The 20,948-nt window shown below is 46.5% G+C and overlaps 1 protein-coding gene across 4 annotated transcripts in view; it reads left to right on the top strand.

Annotated features, from left to right (window-relative positions):
* The window catches only part of KMT2E (lysine methyltransferase 2E (inactive)), a 3,564,841-nt gene that overhangs the window by 2,101,367 nt on the left and 1,442,526 nt on the right, over positions 1-20,948 (top strand). The window lies entirely within an intron of this gene.

Genomic DNA, 20,948 nt, shown 5'->3' on the forward strand with positions numbered 1-20,948 from the left:
TCTTTTGGCCATGTAGAGACGCAGGGCGAGCTGGAACCGGGCCAAACGCGGAACCGCAGATGTAACACTGAACATGAGAGGAGGTGTAGGGTCACTACTATAGGGGTGGAGGTATAGGGTCCATAGAGAGGAGGTCTAGGGTCACTACTATATCTGCCTACCACTATAGTAACTGCACTCATAGTGCTCTTTCCTATTGTTACTGTGATTGCCATTAATACTGTATCTGCCTACCACTACAGTGACAGTACTGGTAGTGCTCTCCCCTGTTGTTACTGTGATTGCCATTAATACTGTATCTGCCTACCACTATAGAGACTGCACTAATACTGCACCTCCCTATTGCTACTTTGATTGCCATTACTACTATATCTGCCTACTACTATTATGACTGCACCAATTATGCATATGCCCACTGCTACTATGCCTGCCACTGCTATCACATCTGCACGCTGCAAGTGCAATTGACTTTATACTGATCACCCCCAACCATGCTGCGCAAGGCTCACAGGCACCCTTACTCGCATATACTGGCCTACCACCTCTCTACACACTTGAGCACACGCCTCACCACATTAACCTGGCACCTCACTGTAGCCACAGTGACCGCCCTCCTCCACATGGCCCCACTGATGCTATTGATCGCTAACCCAACCCTCCCCTCTTGGGCACTGCTTCTGCATTGTAGCACCATTACTGAGTTCTACTCATCACATGCCACTGATACACACATGTCCCCCCTCAGGCACCTCCCTGTCTTGACTCTGACTGCATCATCCCCCTTGTCTCACCCAGCCTGCCCAGCTGCTAGACTTACTAGACTCAGGGCCCGCACCCTACCTCTAAAGCACTTTAACCTTCCCACACTCACAGCTATCAAGACCCTTAGGCTGGGCACTCGCTCATCTCCCACACACATCTCTCACTACACAGGCATCTCCTCACTGGAATCACTAACCCCTTTTCTGTCTGCCACCACAGCCACCAAACCCACCCTTACTACAAATACATGCACTTCCATTCCTACCACAGCCCCACCCTACACACCCTGCAAAGAAAAGCACACCATCCCCCCTCGAATGTGCACTGCTAAACGTTTGCTCCCTCCCCGCTCATGCCGTTGAAATAAACGTTCTCCTAAACTAGCCATGACCTTGACCTACTTGCCATCACGGAAACATGGCTGTACGAGGCATCGGGCCTGGCCATTGCACTAGCCTTACCACCTGGATATTCCATCCTCAGACAGGATAGACCACTTCAGTTAGGAGGAGGAGTTGCTCTAATCTCTAAAGATGTTTTATCTCCGAGACTGAATAATCGCCCATGGGATGGCAACGCTGACATTATAGCTGCCAAATTAGCCATGTCCCCCAACTGCACCATTAACATACACATTCTATATCGGCCCTCGGGCCTACCTTCAGATTTCCAAGGACACCTCATCCACCTACTTAGCGACAATATAATAAACTCCACTAAAACCATTCGTCTTGGTGACTTGAACTTAGGTCTCAACGATCCTAAAGATAAAGCCGCCTCTCCCATAGCCAAAGAACTCAACGACCTAGGTTTCACACAGAAAGTCACTAGCCCAACACACTCCAAAGGCGGAACCCTGGACTGGGTTGCAGACCACAACTGTTCTTCTACCATCACATCTAGTGTTGCCTACCTGTGGACTGACCACAACTGTATCCAATTTACTATCCCCACAGTCTCAGCCACAAAAGCCCTCACCTATGCGCCTCCTGCACAGGTAAGAAGCTCCAAAAAACTCAATAAGGAAAACCTTTGTCCCTACCTGAAAGTCCCTGAACTTTCTCCCCCTTCTCTAATGACCCAAACACTTAGGTGGTTATTTACATGGACACCCACACTAAAGCTATTAACGCCATAGCCCCAATCGAATGCAAAAATGAAATAAAATCCATGCACTCTTGGTTCACTGAAGAATTACAGGCTCTACGTACAAGCAAATGACAGGCACTAAACAATTGGCAAGCCCACCCAAGTGACGAGGCCAAGGAAAGCTTCAAACAGATTTCCGCCCAATACAAGGAAGCCATTACTAAAGCTAAATCAAATTCCTTCAACTCATGGATCGCTAAAGCTAACTCCCATACCAAAGAATTTTTCGCCATTTTTAATGAACTCATCACCCCGCCCACTAGCCCAGAGGAGATCATTAAAGATGAAGCCTGGTGTTCAAGTATACAAACTGCAATGCTCAGCAAAACTGACCTACTCCAAAATAAAATTCAGGAGCACTACAAAGCCCTACCTCACCATAACCTGCTTCCACAGCCAGTCCCCGAAACCATGAACTCTAACGATTTGCTATTCTCCTTCTGTGATGTGACAGAACCAGAAGTGATCACCCTCCTCCAACACCTTAAACCTTCTATGTGCAAAGGTTACATTTGTCTACCTAATATCATCAAAGAATGTGCCAACTCCCTTGCCCCTCTCCTAACAGCTTTCATCAATGCCTCATTCAAAACAGGCATCGTCCTGGCAAGACTCAAAGAAGCATGGGTAGGCCCCCTCTTAAAAAAAAAACTCTCTAGACCCTGCCTCGCCCAATAACTACCGGCCCGTAACCACCGCCCCGTTCCTTTTAAAATGTTTGGATAAAGTGGCCCACAACCAGATTCAACACTTCCTTGAGTCTAACTCTATTTTAGGGAAAAGACATGTATACAAATATGTTCTACTAAAAGCAGTTGCCATACTGCCTTCTTTTAATGTGTATTAATTGCTAGTGTTTTTCTCTGCATAGCCATACAATCTCCAATACCACAATAAAAATGCCCCTCCCCCCACGCCCCAACAGGCTCCCTCTCATCCCCCGGGGCAGAACAAGTAGGGCCAGAGTTAATGTTCTGCTTGTGGATTAAGCAATGTCTAGAAGTTTCAATCTTTGTGGACACATCAAGACTCTAAAATCATCTTTCAAATGTGCCAGTACTGGACTGCAGATACTACAGAATCCTCCCTTATTCTGTTGTTGTATATAAGTCATCCACTCCAGCGCTACCAAACGCCATAGCTTCTGAACCCAGTCATGATGAGTAGGAATAACTACCCCCTTCAACCAATGCACGATCACCAATTGTTCCACTATTAGCATGATTGCTATCACTTTCCTGCTGGTGTTGTCTGGGGGACCCCTCCCAGTTCCCTTAACCCCAGTAGACATACTCCCGGCAAAGTCTCTGGCAAACTTGTGTGGATGTTCTTCATTGCTTTGTGTACCTCCTTCCCAAATAAAACATCTTCTGGCAACTGCACTATATGTTTAGCCAGTCCTCCCTCCTCCACAGCTTCTCCAGCATTTATCTGAAATGTGGGCGGCTATTTTATGTAGCTTTACTGTGGTGTAGTGCCAGCGTTTCATAACTGTGTACCACATTTCTCTTGTCTAGGATGCCTGGGTGAGCTTAGGGTATTCCTCCAGAGGGCTTCCCAGTGGTCTCTTGTGATCTCTTTTGTCATGTCCTCCTGCCACTTAACCATATAGGACAAGTCCTCCTTTGGTTGGCCCGCCAGGAGCAATTTATAAACGGCCAATATCAATCTCTCACCCCCAGAGTGAGTCACAAGATATTTCTTGAATGGCGTGCGCTCCCTCAGTGCCACCTTCCTAATGGCCGAGCTGAGGACCCAATGTCTCAACTGATAGTATCTCAGTCAATCCCTTTCTGTCAACCCAAATGCCCGCTAACAATCCTGAAAAGATTGAACTTCCCCTCCATGAACCATGTCGTATACCTTTTCGCAACCTGCCCCTCTCCACACGTTGAAGTCCTCCTGTTTCATTCCTGGTGAAAAATGTGGGTTACCGAAGAGTGGGCTAAATGGCGATGGGAATGAATTAATGCTGTAACGTCCAACCAGGCGATGCCAACTAACTCAGTAACTTGGCTTTCATACATTTTCCTAGGTCGGTCCCTTTTGGCGAGCCACAAGACACTGGCCAACGGTTGAGAAACCACCGCCACCCCATCCATTTCTAAACGTATTTTCCCCTCATCCCCACTGAACCATTCTTTTACCACCATTATTTCTGCTGCCTCGTATTACCCTTTAAAATCAGAACAAGCTTGTCCTCTCCTATCTCTGGAAACCTAAAGTAATCTTTGCGCTATTTTAGTTCTTCTTCCACCCCATAAAAATGGTAATGTCTGCTTCTGTAATTTGTCGAAAAGTGGGGACGGCACCAGAATTGGTATGGCCTGGAATAAGAACAACACCCTGGCCAACACCACCATCTTGATCGACCCCAATCTTTCAAGCCATGAGATCTTCCGGGGGGTCCACCTATAGAGATTGCCTCTTATTGTGTTCAGGAGGGATGTCTAATTTGCCTTATATAAGCTCTCAACCATTTTAGTAATCTGAATCTCCAAGTATGTCATACCTCCCGTTGCCCAAAGTTAGGGTGAATTATTCTGTGCGCTATGTAACGCCTACCCATGCAGGGAGAGGTTAAGAATCTCTGATTTCGCCCGGTTCAGTCCTGCCACCTTTTGAAAGGCTACCAATTCTGCTATCAAAGTTTCGGTGGTTGTAGCTAGTGTCATCAGCATGCCGTTCGCAAACACCAGTCTTATGTTCTCTGGAGTCCGAATGGAATCCCCCAGATGACCCCACCCTGATTAATTACTTTTTTGGGAAAAGTTCCAAATACAACCCAAACAGTAGGAGGGGACATCGGTCATCCCATTTTTTCCAGGGCGCTAAACATAAAGGACCATTCTACGCAGTAAAACAATTTCTCTGCTTCCAGGGGAATTAGGATCGCTGGCAAGCCTATTTTATCCTCCTTTTCTACGAGGTGGGCCACTCTCCTAATATTATCAAATGTCTGGCGTCCCTTTATGAAGCCGAACTGGTCTGGTTTTATCAACCTTGGCAGGAGGGGGGGGATCTAATTTATTAGCTATGATCTTAGTGTATATTTTTAAATCAACATTGTGATGAATCAGTAATAATTTCTTCCAGAAACCTGGGCCGGGACCCTTCTCATGTGGCCAGGGAAAAGCAGATGCTTCCTGATCCCGAACCTGGGGGTGGTGTACTGCGGGAGGATCACATGGGGAGGGGAAAACAGGTCAGGAAGACTGGGAAAAACCCCTATTTAACCTTCCCCGTAATCCCACAATTTTGATGGCTGTTTGCAAAACAACAGAAGTCAGAAAATCTAACTTTGTTGTTGGGTACTACAAGTCCCATAATCCCAGAAGTACTGGGACGAGGAAGAGGGCTGAAGAGTCGGGCTGTAGCAGTAGTCAGGCAATTAAGCCTAATAGCCCACACCTGAAGGAACGTGAGATACATAAAAGGCCCGCTCAGGTGTAGGCAATTAGAGACAGAACTGTGGCTGGAGTGTAACCAGTAGTAGCAGAAGCTGAAGGAAAAAGGCACAGTGTTGGCAATCAAGACAGAGGTGGAAGAACCAAAGGGACGCCGGAACTTTGATGCAGCAGATTTCCCCTGATTGTTCTGTGAGGGTCGAGTTCCCCCAAAATCTGAGGTGCATAGGCTGTGCAGCAGATGGTGTGCACGGAGCCTGCTTTTCCCCATTTGAGCCTAATTGCAGAGATTGTGCAGCAAGAAGTGTGTCAGAGATCTTGGCGAGTAGCTGTTGTGAAGCCGTGGGTCTCAGGAATGAGAGGGGCTCCTTAATTGAGACCATAGACACCTTCAGTGAGGAAAGGTGTGGGTGCCAAGTGAAGTCAGAAGCCGTAGAAGTTGTGCAATACGTAGAGAAAGGAACACAGAAGCCGGTGAGTTAAGCCTGTCATTCTGATTCCTTGCGTGAGCACTACCGGCAATAGCATCCAGTTTAATATTAATTTGCGTAAGAGCAGAAGCGAGGTGAAGTTTTAGGTTGTTGGTTGCAGATAGACAAGAGAGGCAAAGACGCTACCCTTTGGAAAATGATGGTTCAGAGGAAGACTGCCTTGCCTTCTTGAAGGTGCTGAAGTATGTGGAAGTACATTTCATCATAACCTGTTTGAAGTCACAAAGTACTGAAGCTGTGTTGGTGTATTTGGTTGTCAGTAGATGCGAGCCTTCAGTAGAACAAATGAAGTGTAATGCTACGAGGCAAAAGAGTGTGACCTTTTGATAAACATGTGTGGATGTTGAAGTTGTTGAAGTGGAAGTAGAAGTGCTATGAAGTCATCCTAACAAACATACCTACTGTGAATCCGAATCTTGTAAAGACAGACATAACTGTTAACCCAAAACTGTGTTTCGCTAACATTTGCAGAAGTTGTATTTCCTTTGAATTGTGATAATTCTACTTGGACAGTTGGAAGTTGTGGCAAAGCATTATGGCTAGGTATAACATTGTTGCTATTTTGGTGAAGCGGGAAGTCTTATCACCAAGAGGAGAAGCTTTGCTGTTGTTGGAACTTTGGTTAAGAAAACCTTTCCTTCACATTGAAACATCAAGAACTGAATCCTACATGGATTTCCTTGTTTCTTTTTTGTTGAACATTGGAGTTGAATTTATTTTAAATCCTGAGGAAGGTTACTAAGAAGTTATCAAGAAACTTTGAATATCATTGTTGATGTTATTTGAATTGCCGTATATTTTCTCTGTGTATTTGATGTTTAATTGTGAGGGCCAGACATCCCGTGTTAGAGTGCTGTCAAATGGCGCCTCGATGCCAAGTATAGACAGATGGAAGGGGATACACTCTTGCTATCAACGCACCCCCAGCCGCACTCGTCGGTGATTGCTGTGGCGTCACTCTAAGCCTCTATCGTCCTCGGCCACCTCGTCCTCAATGCTGCTAGGCAAGGAGGAGAAGATCTTGGAGGCATACTGGAAGGGGAAGAGGGCCAAGACCCCACAAACTATGTGGAAAACATGATCCTGCAGGAGATAGGTGCAAACAAGCTCTCCCAAGGATTTGCGGTCGAACGCGCGCACAGGGCACTGATGAGAAAACCGCAACCTGGAAACCCTCAGAGAGCAATCATAGCTAAGATCCTGAATTATAGAGACAGGGAAAAGATCTTGGAGTTCTTCAGGAAGGGAGGGACAATAAAAAAAGCAGCTGCCACCATCACTGCATATCCTGATTATACCATGCTAGTCCAAAGACAACACTACAGCTATATGGCTATTAAGAGGAGACTGCGCACGGCCGGATTGAAATATATGCTGCTGTAACCCGCCAAACTCAAGATTTTTTACAAAGACAAAGCGCACTTTTTTGACACCCCAGAGGATGCAGCGACGCGGCTAGACGCACATGGCTGTCCGGAGCAGGGCGAGGAGCAGGGTCCCGGAACTAACGATAAGTGATCTGACAGCCACGCATATTGAGAATAAGACAGGGGGTGGGGGGTTGCTGCATTATGAGACATTTGAACTTGTTGGACTGGAATATAGAATGTGTAGCGACAGAAGGAGAGTGGAAGGTGCGATGAGCTTGATTTTTGAAGTGGGAGCAATGAGACCGAGGCAGTCTAACCCCCAGAGTTAGATTAGGAGGACCGCCACTAGGGCAATATCTCCCTGCTGAGCCGCAATTAAGGCAGCTGCCAGAAAGGGCTAGATGCAGGGGTGCCTGAGATCCAGGGATGGAGCTGGGCAACAGTTGGGGAAAGTGGGGCAACAGTTGGGGAGGGCATTGTTGGGGCAGGAGAGGGAGGGGGGCTGGGGTGTTTGACGTGTTTTTAGTTAAGAAGAGTTCAAGTTGGGAACCGAGCCTATACAGACAGGGAAAGAACTTAGATATGGACTGCACTGGTAGGGGGAGGGGTGGGATTTTAATAGGCTATGGGGGACCTTAGAATAATTACGTGGAATGTCAGGGGGCTTAATAGCTATTTAAAAAGGAACAAGGTTATGTTATACCTGCATAGACAAAAGATAGACATAGCCCTGTTGCAGGAAACTCACCTGACATGGGATAAGATGGAGATGCTTGGGAAGAAATGGAAGGGAGTCGTGGTGGGTTCAACATACTCGGCCTATGCCAGGGGAGTACTTATATGGGTGGCGCCACATGTCCCGTTTCAGTTGTTACAGACGATGGTTGAGATGGATGGGAGGATGGTCTTAATGAGGGGGATTGGTGGAAAATAGCGAGATAAGCATTGTAAATACGTATGCCCCAAATCAAAACACAGCGGCATATTTTAGAACACTATGTAACAACCTCAGCATGTGTGTGGGGAGTGCAGTGATTTGGGGAGGGGACTTCAACTGTGTGCTAAACCCTTAGGTTGATAGATCGGATGGGAAAATGGACAGACCTACCCCAGCCGCTAAAGCGTTGCAGACACTGCTGAATGACTTTGGGTTCGGAGATGTGTGGAGGACACGACATCCCCAAGAGAGGCAATACTTGTATTATTCTGCCCCGCAGCAGTTAAATACGAGGTTGGACTATGTCTTTGCCACACCAGAGGTAATAACAGAGATCACTCAGGCAGAATATAAAGCAAGGGTCCTTTCGGACCACTCGCCTTTGATCATCGGATGGCAATACCGACCCCCGAGAGTGAGGATTCCGACATTGCGCCTCAGAGCCTAGGCGCTGAGATACCCCCTTTTTAGGTAGGCTATGAGGGAGGAGATTGTAAACTACTTTCAGACGAATACTGGCAGTGTGGACTCGGCGGGTACGTTGTGGGAAGCCTTTAAGGTTCTGATGAGAGGGGTAGCCATAGCAAAATCTAAAGGATTGCAAGGAGGGATCCTGGCTGACCTACGGGAAACAGAGGGAAAACTGGAAAGGGCATTGAAGGGAGAAAATAATACCAAGGAAGACACTGAACTGATACTCAGGCTGCAGCAGAAATGTGCTGGGCACTGGGAAAGACTGTGTAACCTCTACTACAAAAAATATATAGAGAGACAGCACGCGGGAGGGGATAAACCAGGAAGGCTCTTGGCATGGCTATATAAGAGTGAAACTCCCAGACCCACGATTAGAACAATAACGAGGGACGACGGTAGTGTAGCGGATACCCAAGAGCAAGGTCGGATTGGCCCCTCAGCTTTTCGGCCCTGGCCGGGCCAAAATCGTCCCTGGAGAGTGGGGGCCGGTTTCTGGCCATGCCTGGGCCGTTTTAGAAAGATAAAATTTGAAAAAATAAATATTGTTTTTTTTCCAATTTTTATTTTTTTTCTTCAAAAAGACTTTCATCCTTCTATAAATCCAATAAATGAGTACCAACAGAGGTTGGGTGATAGTGTATGCATATTTGTTATATAAAAAAAGAGCTTAAGCGTAAGTGCTATACAATAACATATTATAATTTGGCCTTGGAAGTCTGCTTGGATTCACAGTAATTTAGTGTACCTAGGGACAATGCTATTTGATGCCACTTGCTGTTTTGTCAAGGGGTGAAAGGTCGTGTTTCATCGCTTCCCGGGATGTCACTTTGGGATGGGGTCAAATGACATCCCTTCCAGTGATGTCATCAGAGGTCAAGGGTCGTGAGGCGAGGGGTGGGCCACTTTTTTGAGGCGAGAGGTGGGCCACTTTTTTTTGGGTGCCTGGTCCTATTTCTTGTCCCAGTCCGACCCTGCCCAAGAGGGAGTTAACCAGGAATTTGCAGACTACTATAGGCTTCTATATGAAGAGGATGGGGAGAGCAGTCGCACAACAATAATAGAAACGCTAGAGGACATAGTATTGCCGAAGATAAGTGCTGAGGAAAGAGAGAAGCTGGATGAACCGATTACTTTGGAGGAGCTAGGAGAGGTGGTGAGACAGTTGCCCACTAGTAAGACTCCGGGGGCTGATGGACTACCAGGTGAATTCTATAAAGTATTTAAAGGAGAGGTGCTCCCCCCACTGTTAGAAATGCTGAATGAGGCGTATGAGCTGGGTAGACTGCCAGAGTCACTTACAGAAGCGATCATAATACCGCTCCCCAAACCTAACAAGCCTGGGCATAGCTGTGTTTCATATAGACCCCTGTCAATGTTAAATCAAGACAGTAAGATATTGATGGCCGTTTTGGCAAACCGACTGAGGAGGGTTATTGGCAAACTAATACATCCCGACCAGATGGGCTATGTCCCGAATAGGAACATATCCAATAATCATAGACAACTCCATCGAGTTATTGAACGAGAACGAAGGAGAATTGGCAATTGTGTCATTGGACGCAATAAAGGCCTTCGACTCGGTCAAATGGCCATGGCTGCTGGTAGGCCCTGGCTGGCCATGGGATGGGGCCTGGATATCTACAGTGGGCGAAAATGTTATATAGTGAACCGCTGGCCAGAGTTAAAACAGGAGCAGTGATATCGGAAAGATGGCAACTCCGTAGGGTTACCAGACAAGGCTGTCCATGGTCTCCTATGCTCTATATATTGGCCCTATATATTGGCCCTGGAACCCCTAGCGATATACTTGAGACAACAATATGATACGATAGGCATTGCCGTGGGAGGGGAACGACATTTGATCTCCCTATATGCGGATGACATGCTGTTGTACTTGCGACAACCAGAGGAAAACCTCCAATACATTTTGGAGTTGATGGAAAGATATGCAGGGCTGTCTGGTATAGCGGTGAACCCTCAGAAATCTAGTATGTTCCCGTTGGGAGGATATAGAGGGATTCCACTGAAACAACTACCAGTGCTACAGATACCATGGGAGGTCAGCACATTTTGTTATTTGGGGATAGATATCTACCACACAGTGGAAGAGGAGCATAGGTGCAACACGGAGGTAGCCATTAAGAAAATTGAAAATTGCATGAGGTTCTGGGTAAAGCTGCCTTTAGCAATGATGGGACGTGGGGCAATGCTGAAGATGGTGGTCCTACCCAGGCTCCTGCACTATTTTGGGAATATACCGCACTTGATACCCAAGAAGTTCTTCACTAAATTGAACAGTATGTGCAGGGATTTCCTGTGGCATGGCACGCGGAACAGAGTGGCCCTCTGGAAGCTACAGAATTTCTATGAGAAAGGGGGTATAATACTGCCTAATTATGAAGTCTATTATGTAGCAAACCAACTGAAATATGTTGCTTAATGGCTCTCAGAGGAGGTGACCTCTGAACTCAGGTTGTTTGGACAAGACTGTGCCTCATTCTATTTAAAAGAGATGATGTGGCTGCCCAAGGCAGAAATGGAAGGGCGCCCTAAGATGATGGTACTTGGGTGGAAGATGTGGCGTAGGGCATGCCAGATGATGGAGAACCCGGCCCCCGTGTGCCCCGCAGGTACCACTAGTTGCACCGGCGGGAGGAGAAAAGCAACTAAGGATGATAATCAGAAACCACTGGGAACCGGTTGGGATAGCAACAATGGGTGATATTTGGCAAGAGGGGTCTATCATATATTTTGAGGTGTTGGTCGAAGAAACCGGGCTACATACAGGCCAGTATATTACATATCACAGAATGGTGCAGAGAATTAAGAGAACATGGCCTGAAGTGGTACTGGAGGAAGAACCAGATGCTACTGTAGACATAATATATGACATAGCGGAGGTGGGACATGAGATATCCAGAATATACGAGATAATGATGTCTAAAGTTGGAAAGGAGGTAGTACAATTGAGACAAGACTGGGAAGCGGAAGTGGGAGCCCAGATGGATGATGGGATGTGGGAACGAGCCCAAGGGTATCACAAGAAGGTGTCAAGGAATGCGAGATTAAAGCAGATACAATTTTATATTACGCATAGGGCGTATATGACACCCCAGAGGATATTGAGGTTTAAAAATGCAGGACGGCAAGCATGCCCTAAGTGTGATGAAGAGAATGCGGGTATGGTGCATATGTTTTGGTCATGCCCGGTTATTGAGTGCTTCTGGGGCGAAGTGGCACAAAAACTAGCAGAAAGAGGGGTCAAGACTGTGGTGGATACAGTATGGGCCTGTTTGTTGGGGGGGTTCCCTAGACCACAGAAACTTAAGCATGTGAGCAAACTAAAGGACCTGGCATATGCGCTCGCAAAGAGGAGAATTGCTATGGGGTGGAATAAATGCCACAGACCACGATTAGAGGTGTGGTGGAAAGACTTGCAGAAATGGGCAGAGGAAGAAACCATGGTATGGCAAGAAGCGAGCAGTGCTGGGGGGGGGAGGAGACAGAGACCCTGATGGCCTGGAAATTATTAATAGCAGAGTTGTTTGGGTCAATACAAGACCCAACGGAATCCATGGAAAGAGAGACCCTACCACAAGATGCAGCAACAGAATGTGAGAAGTAACAGGCTCAGAATGGGGGGAGGGATAGGGGAAGAAGTGAACACAATTGAGCGATGTATAATTGAAAAGTTATCATATGCACTGCGAGTTTGGTTTGTATTGTTTGTTTGAATAAACGAAAAAAATGTTTAATAAAAAATCAATTTAAAAAAAACTAGAGGTTGTGGCAGGAAATTTCGGACTTCCTTCCGGAATCCCCGGCGCAGAGCCAGGCACACTTTAAGGCGGGTCTAGGAGAAGCCAAGCTGGTAGCGCAAGACATCATGGAGTCCACAGTGGCCCACATCAATACCTCTTGCTGTGCCATTTGCATCGCCACAGACATGAGAAGGATGGCCTGGCTTCGGGCTACAAAGTTCAACCCCGGCGTCCATGATCGCATATTGGACCTTCCTTTCGAGGGTAGTGACCTCTTCACTCTATCACCAATGAGGAATTGGATAAGATGAACAGCTCGCAGACTTCAAAGTCTTTATCAATTCTTACGAAAGTCACGACCAAGGCGTTCACCCAGCCGCATCAATGCTCTGATAATGGGTGGGCGTTTGGTGGGTTCAGGGGATTCCAGGAACGGAGGTTGAGACAACCTCACAGAGTCAGCACCGGCACACGCAATAAAAAGGGGCGGGCCAAGGGCTTCTTCCAGTCCCCCTCCTCAGCAGCAGCCTCAGAGATCAAAAAGGCATGACGCGTCCCTCCGGGTCCATGTATCAGGAATGCCAGAGTCTTTTAAGGCTTCCCTCGCTTCCTCCTCACCTGAGGTATCCGTAGGGTAGTCTTGTGCAGCCGACCTTCTTCCAGGACGTCTTCGGGCTTGATCCTTGCCGTCTTTCTTGCCTTCCTTCCTTTGACGTAAGTAGGGGCGAGCTTCCAGGGATGCCACGCTGTCGGGTGATTGGGGAACCGAACAGCGGGAACTCCCGGGAGCCGGCTCCTGAGCAGGGAAAAAGCCCCAATGGCAGAAAAAACCCTGCGATGAGAGTCCTGACAGGAAGATGTCCGAAGTTCAATCTTGGGAAGCTGAGAATGACTGGAGTTTCAGACTTGGAGAGCTGAGAGTGGCCGATTGACAATAGGAGAGGATCCTAGGTAAACAGATCACCGCCAGAGAGGGCGAGGATGGAGGGGAAAAACACCAGGAGAGTATGCAGAGAATTCCAGAGGAATGAAGTGGAGCACACAGTCCCAAAGGATGGGAGAACTAAGGCGCCAATGAGGGAGAGACCAAAGGAGCCAGGCAGAGAGGAGGAAACACAGAGAGACCGGTCAGAAGAACCGGAAAGCAAGCAAATGCAGGCAGCAGGAGCGGGAGAAAAACAATGTCCAAAGGAGGGAAATCAAGGCAGAACGGGGATAAACAGCGTTACCTTTGAGCCGGGAGAAGCAGAGAAGGTGCAACGCGAAGAAACGCTGCCCGAGCCCGACACTAAATCACGTCGGTGGCCATCTTGGAAAACACTAGAGCGGTGCTTCCAGACGGCCGTCGAACGTAACGGCACCTGTCAATGGCGTCTCCACATATCCAAGAAGCGCCGCCCGACAGGAATCATGACACCATGTGTCTACAGTGGGGGGTAGGCTAACCTCTCAAGTGCATTTTTGGCGTCAGAACTTTGCGGCCCTTTGATTCTCTCAGTAGTATCCATGGGTTACCGCCTACCTATACCTCTCTCTCCTCTGCTCCCACAGATTGGGACGGCAACTCTGTTGGCGGAGATCCGGTTGCTCGCCGAGAGCCAGGTTGTGGAAGAAGTACCAGCCTCCCAAAGAGGATTAGGCTCCTATTCCAGAATTTTGACCATACAAAAAAAAGAAAAAGGCTGGCCTGAGAGTTGTGTTGGACCTCTCCACCCTCAACCTCTCCCTCCCTCTTCAAAAATTCAAGATGGCAGTCATTGCAGAGACACTAGACAAGGGAGATTGGATGTGCTCTGAAGGATGCTTACCTGCACGTCCCGATTTGGCAACCCCATTGCTCCTTCCTATGCTTCAGGATCATGGGCTGTCATTTCCAGTACAAGGTGCTACCCTTTGGCCTCAACTCAGCCCCCAGGGTGTTCACCAGACTTATGAATGCTGTGGCAGCCCTCCTCAGGGCCCAAGGCCACTATGTCTACCCGTACCAAAAAAGGACCAAGGGCTTCTGCAAGTCGGTCGCACTCTTTGTCACCTTTGGGGGCTCCAGACCCAGTTAACAGGCATCCAAGGCCTCCATCGCAAGGTGGATGGTTGCGGCCATCAAAGAGGCCTATGAGGGTCAGCGCAAGCCGCTGCTGGCCAACATGCACGCCCATACTGTCAGGGCCAAGGCCACAGCCATTGCATTCCATCGGCAGGTTCTGTGGCAGGTCATAAGCAGGGCAGCCACCTGGGCCACCCTTTCAGCTTTCTGTAAGCATTACTGTTTGGACGCCGGCTCTAAGTCAGACTCGGCCTTCGGACAGGCAGTTCTAAGGAACTTGTTTGCTTAGGGAGGGTCTTGTCTCCACACTGGGGCTACATTCAGTTGTAATCGCTCATTCAGTATGGAGGAAAGGGGACGGGACATAAGAGTAATTACAACTTACTCACTGTAGTGACTAACGTACTGTTAGTCAATTTTCCTCCCTACGTCCCTCCATCCTCCCCCCTAATAATACTGGTGTCATTAGGCAATAATACATATTGTCGATGCATCACTGGGGACTGAGGAGTGGGCCGGTGGGCGGAGTCAGGTTAGCGCATGCTCCCAGGGCCGCATACCCACGCGCCTCTAAATTTAAAGGGGAAGAAGGTTTTTCTGGCGAAAAAGGTTCCGTCTCCCGTCCCTAGCAAAGGACACCCATACAGTATGGATGAAAGGGGACTAAGGACTAAGAGTAAGTTAGTCACTATGGTGAGTAACATGTAATTATCTAAAACAGTGAATCTTTGGGATGAAGGAATACATTTAAATTACAAATTACTTACTTCTGTGTAATGTTCTTTCCGATAAATGTGTCCTTCCTCCCACAGATTTCCCATCTTCCTCTCAACCTATTCCTCCTGTGGATAGCTTGTTCATCTCTTGCTTTTAGGTGCTGTTCAGCTGCTGAGTGCTGAAGAAAAAGGCAAAAATCAGGTCATAGGGTGCTGCTGGCTCCATATATACTGCTGAATGCGTCACATCCAGCGTCCTATGCCACAACAGTGCTGAGCTGTGCAGACGTTGAACCCCGTTGGTGCACCGTGGTGGCTGAAAAAAAACACTGGCACTTGGGAGATATATCCAAGATCAGGAATTTGAGGGAGAGAGGACTCATTTAGCAGAACGAGCATTACTAAAAGACACGTAATTTGTTCTTTAACAGAGTGTGGTGCAGCCTATGGGAGATGATTCCATGGACATTTTGATGGAGGGATAGATGAAGGGAGCAATGGTAACAGTAATGTTAGTTATGATAAGCCTCTAACTTTAAGAGATGGATGCAAATTACAGGTCTTACCTGGGTGATCTTTTTCTTTCTTGTATGGAAGCTGGGACTATGGTTTCCCTCTACACTGGCTGAGAGGTAAGGCAATACATGAAGTTCAGGCAGGAAGAAGCAGGAAAGGGGTAATTCAAGAAACATTGGGGAAACAAGAGACACACATAAATTATGGGAGGAATAGGGGCAGGAAACTGGAACTAGCTGTCCAACGGTGAGCATAGGAAACTTAAATGTTGACTCACTGGGTTAATGTGCAGGGACTCTTATAGCCAGACTAAAAGCTCTCATAATATGGAAGTTATAGGAAGCCATCTACAACAACAGCAGTAAGAGTAGGAGAATGCAACAAAGTCAGTGGACTAATCCAAAAGACCCCTGACGTACCACGTGCCTTCTGTATATCAGCAGATCTGGAAATGGCTAGAAACAGACCTGCACCAAAATTCCCTGGGCTCTAAGCAGATTATGTGTCGGGAAGGGCACTCCAGGTCCGCCACAGGCCCAAGGAGATACGGGTTCTAGTTGTGCTACATGCACCGAAAGGCACGGGGTACCGAGGCACAACAGAATAACCATTAATTGTGAGGCTGCGAGCACCCATGATCGAACCACAAGTAAAGTTGTTGAACTCCATGGTGACAGCAGAGCTACAATATTCATGAGGAACAATAAAACGATGTTGTCCCAGGGTGTTGCATGCAGCAGGTGTGCACTGCTGTTGTCTGTAGCCGTTTCCAAGCAAAGCTGCAACACTGGATGCTGCAGTCAGCAGGAGTGTGCCCATCAGGATGCTGCATAACTTTTAGTTTGCTTAGATGTTTGATGTAGTAGTCTGGTGGGATCAGGTCTGTTAGGGTGAAGTGTTGACTAGATGAAGAAGCCAAGGGTGTGCCTAACAGCTTGGGTAAAGATGAAGGGGATGCAGGGGAAGGTCGAGGATTCAATGAAGTGTTCAGTTTGAAGTTGGCTGAGGTGCTACAGATATGAGTGGACAGACAGCATTGGGATTTTGTGCGTCAAAGGTTTTTGGGCGAGTTGTGCTGCCATGGAGGCATCTCTCTCACTTCCCTTCTTTGTGGGTGAGAGTTACGATGTCCGGTGCGCATTTGTTAGAGCCACCCATCCATTGCTGACCGCTGTCTGACTAGAGGAAAACAACATACATCTTGCGGTTAGGGTGGGGGGATGTGTTCTTTTGCAAATGTAGCTTTTAAAAAACAGAAATTGTTTCAGTGGACTAACATTGTAAACTGCTTCTCTTTAAAATCTTAATTTCAAATATTCTAAAGATCACTTCCAGTATACATTTTTTTATTTGAAACAAACATTATACACTTGTCTTACTTCTCAAAGTACATTATTAAAACCTAGAATAACCATATAAACAATTTCTGATCCAATTCAACTTTGTACGCCAAATCTATCACTTCCCGGTGCGTATCCACAGGCACTTTCCCTGACTCATGCACTCGATGTGTGGCTGGTCAGGCCTGGTTTTTGCACTTGGCCTGCGAGTGTGTGGGGGTGTCTCGGTTTTGGGACGATGTCATTGCCAGGGTTTCCACAATAATTGTGGAACGGATGGAGCATGATCCCTTGATGATGCTTCTGGGATGTACTAAGTCCCTGTCCCGAAGGGACGCCTGGCAGGGCTGTCCCTGGTGGTCGCTTGTAGGAGAGTGGTGATGTTCTGGGCAACAGGGCGCACGCCTGGTGTGCAAATGTGACTGCGGGATGTAGCATACTTTCATGATGTGGAGATGACATTTATTTAGACTTAACCACTGCATGCCTGCCCGCTCAATGTGTGGGGTCCATTTATTCAATACCTGCTTACTTCGTGTGAATAAGCATTTGCATAACAATCTGATCAGAACACTTGTAATGTATATTATTGTGACTCGCTGGACTAAGCTAAAGGTGGGCCACTGGGGGACTGGACTCCTTGTTTTTTGTTGATGTTGGTTTCTGGGTTGACAGAATGCAAAAAATAAAATATTACAAATGAAAATTTCAAAACATTTAAACTAATTTCTGATAGAAAATTATGATTATAGGATGGACAGTCTGGTATACTCCTATTGTACTCTTTCAAAATACCCCCATGAGAAAGGGAAGGGGGCAAATAACAATATTTAGAGTTGCAGAATGCCTTGCATGAAATCTAAAACCATTGTCAGGGCATAAGAGTGAGCATAGATAGTTTTGTTTTTGACAAATATGCCTGTGATAAAATGCTTGCAATCACTAAGTACGCCTGGTGCTGGGATTGGAGCTCATTTCATTTTTCGTAATACTAATCGTAACATTAAAACGTTTGTATCATTGCACCATATATACTTGTTTGAGCAGACTGAGGATTAGGATATGAGGATGCAATGATTGTAACATCAGTCTTTTCATTGGGGTTCCAGAGCTGTCGGGTGCTATTATTTCCATTCCCTGTACCGAATTGTAGACCGGTCTCAGGGTTAGGATGGCTAGTGACATGCTTCCAAAAGCACATTGTGTTGGAAAAGACATTCTGTTGGCGATAGTGGGAGGTGTGGAGTGCAGGACCAGAGGTAGTTTCAGGCAGAACTTTGCAGCAGCTCATGGTATATGTAGATGGCTTATTGTTGGTCTGTTCTGGTTTGGTGGTCATAGGGTTATTGCAGGTTATGGGGCATGTGGTTGATAGGACATGTTACCTCATGGCGAAGGGGGCGGGATCCTAGTTGATCTCCACTCAAGTCACAGGTCAGAAAGCCAAATGACTATCATAAGGGGCAGTGTATGGTTAATTCCTGTGGTGAGGACTGTGAGGGGTCAGAAATGAAAGCCAGACACAAAGTTGTCATGCTTTTGGTTATAGGCGTTTATTCAAATTAAAAGGGTTGGAAAAATGCCTCTCTGACCCTATTCTAAAGAGGAGTTTCTCTACCTAAAACCCAAAAACTAAGCATCTGTCTTTGTTAGGATGTCATGAATCAAAAAGCCGTCCTTGTGTCCAAAACATTCTATCCTAACCTTAACACTAAAACAAATTAACAAAGTGACAAGGGAAATGTCTATAACCTGGTATTTGCAAAAAAGTTGCTTTAAAAAAAAGTAGAATGGCTTCAACGTAAATGTTCTCCAAAATGGAAAATACCTTAATTCCAGAGGGTGATTCCCTTCCCCTGGATTCTTCACAGTTCTCCCAAATGTCTCTGAGAGAGTTTGTTATGCCTTCCTTGGCCCACAGCAATCTTGTCAGATGAACACAGTTCAGCGGTGTACATTCTCTTTCAACAAAAGTTCCTTCTTTTATCACAAACACTGTTTCTGCTTGACACTCCTTATAAGTTTGGAATTTGCTTGGTATACTCCCCTGCCAGGACTCTTAAAGCACTCTCAAATGCCTGGTGTACTCTCCTGCCAGGACTTCTCTTTGCACTCTCAGAATGCCTTACCGTTCCTCTTTATTATTCAAGTAGCATATATCCTTCTCCTTGGCTTGGTATATCTACTTGCTAAACAATCCTTGTTTTTACTTTGCTTTCCGCAATCTCGCAATGTATTACTTTGCTTTCCGCAATCTCACAATGTTAAATCTTCTGCCCTTTTATTCATACACAATCTTCTTGCTGTTTCACTTTTCTAACTTCCCAATGTTCTAATTGTCTTCAGCACGGTCGCCAAAACGCCCCGTGGTCCCTACGCTGCCCTACTCACCTGCTTACTGTAGCATTTCCGGGCTCCCTTGCACTTACACGGCGAAGCTTTGTCGCCGGTTTCACCCTCTACGCGGCTCTGACGTCTCTCCAGACTCTCTCGCAGCTCTACTCCTTCTTTCCAGTTCCCGGTAAGGACAGAGCTACATCTCTTGGCTGCCAGACGCCCAGGGACCCTCTCACTGTTCCTGCTTCCTCCACGGTCTGCCTCGCTCGCACCACGTTTCTTTCCTTCTTCTCTGTCGGTGGGCCCCTTCACTTTGCCAAAGTGGCTCACGCCTCCAGCATTTGCACACCGATTTGCCTCCAGATTCTATGCTTCGGCTCGTGCCTGCATCGACCTTCTTAGGAGGGATTACGTCCTCTCAGAATTAATTCAAATGTAGTGTTGGTTGCACCCACTTTGAAATTACTTGATGACATTACAATAGTTTGTACTTTCTAACCAGCATAATTCATCTGCAACCCTTATATCAGTTATCATCCGCAGCGTGTGCAACCAACACTACGTTTGAATTAACTCTGTTACTACCTATCTCAATCTACTTAAGCATGTAACAAGATGTTGCTTACCAGGTTATGGCTGAGCCAATTTAACAATGTTAAGCGTGAGAAAATGAAGTACTAGTGAATTTAAAACAAAGAACGTCTTAGTAAAGGTGCAAACTACAGTTAATTTTGATACATTTTGCTGCTACATTATCATAACAAATGGATTAACAAAACATCATTTTTGGCTTTTCCCCTCCTTTTCTCTCTGCCCCTCTTACCTCACCCTATTTTCCAATTATTTTTTATTCGTGGATTATTGTTTGAAATTTCTTTTGTGACATTGACCCCAATGGGTTTTGGCATAGTAACACAAATATGTTTTTTTTTGGGACCGAGCGAATATGTAATGCTTTATTGTTTTGGGAAATCTAGATGCTTATTCTGTAACATGAAAAAGACCACACGGTCAAAACAAGTGTTGGCAAGGGCAAGAGGGTTGAACTGTATCAATTTTGTGATTGTTGATCACAAGGAATAAATTGAACATTTGTCTCTCAACCTGAATTAACAATTTGTTGGGGAAGATAACGTGTTGACAAGTGCGTTGATTTTGGCACACCAACAGTAAATCTTCATCCAATGACTAGCACGATCACCACGCTTGCTGTTCAGCATCAATTCCTACATCTTCCTCGTCTCAGTACTTGAGGGGTTATGGGAATTGAAGTCCACTGACATTAACTGTGGATTTAGGCGGTTGCGGGAGTAAAAGTCCATTGATCGTTTATGATTCTTAAAAGGTCTTTCTTAATCGGTTCACATGGGCGATCAGTTATACCTGAAGTAAAACTATAATTGAAAGGGAGGTTTTTGGAGCTTTTATTCTTTAGGTCAGGGATGGAAGTTTGGCCAAAAGGGTACTGGAAAAAAGTTTCCTTACTTTTCTTATAGGGGGAAACAGATGCATGGCAACAGGCTATCAGGGTCTTGGGCAACAGGGAGTTTTGCTCAAGGTGAAATGGGGATACCGCGTTCTAGCCAATGAAGCCATGACATCTTCCCGGTGGCTATCCCCTCCCATGTGATCCTCCCTCATAAA

This window comes from Ambystoma mexicanum, chromosome 12 (assembly GCF_040938575.1).
Source record: "Ambystoma mexicanum isolate Mex_15411 chromosome 12, UKY_AmexF1_1, whole genome shotgun sequence".
NCBI classification, from domain to species: Eukaryota; Metazoa; Chordata; class Amphibia; order Caudata; family Ambystomatidae; genus Ambystoma; species Ambystoma mexicanum.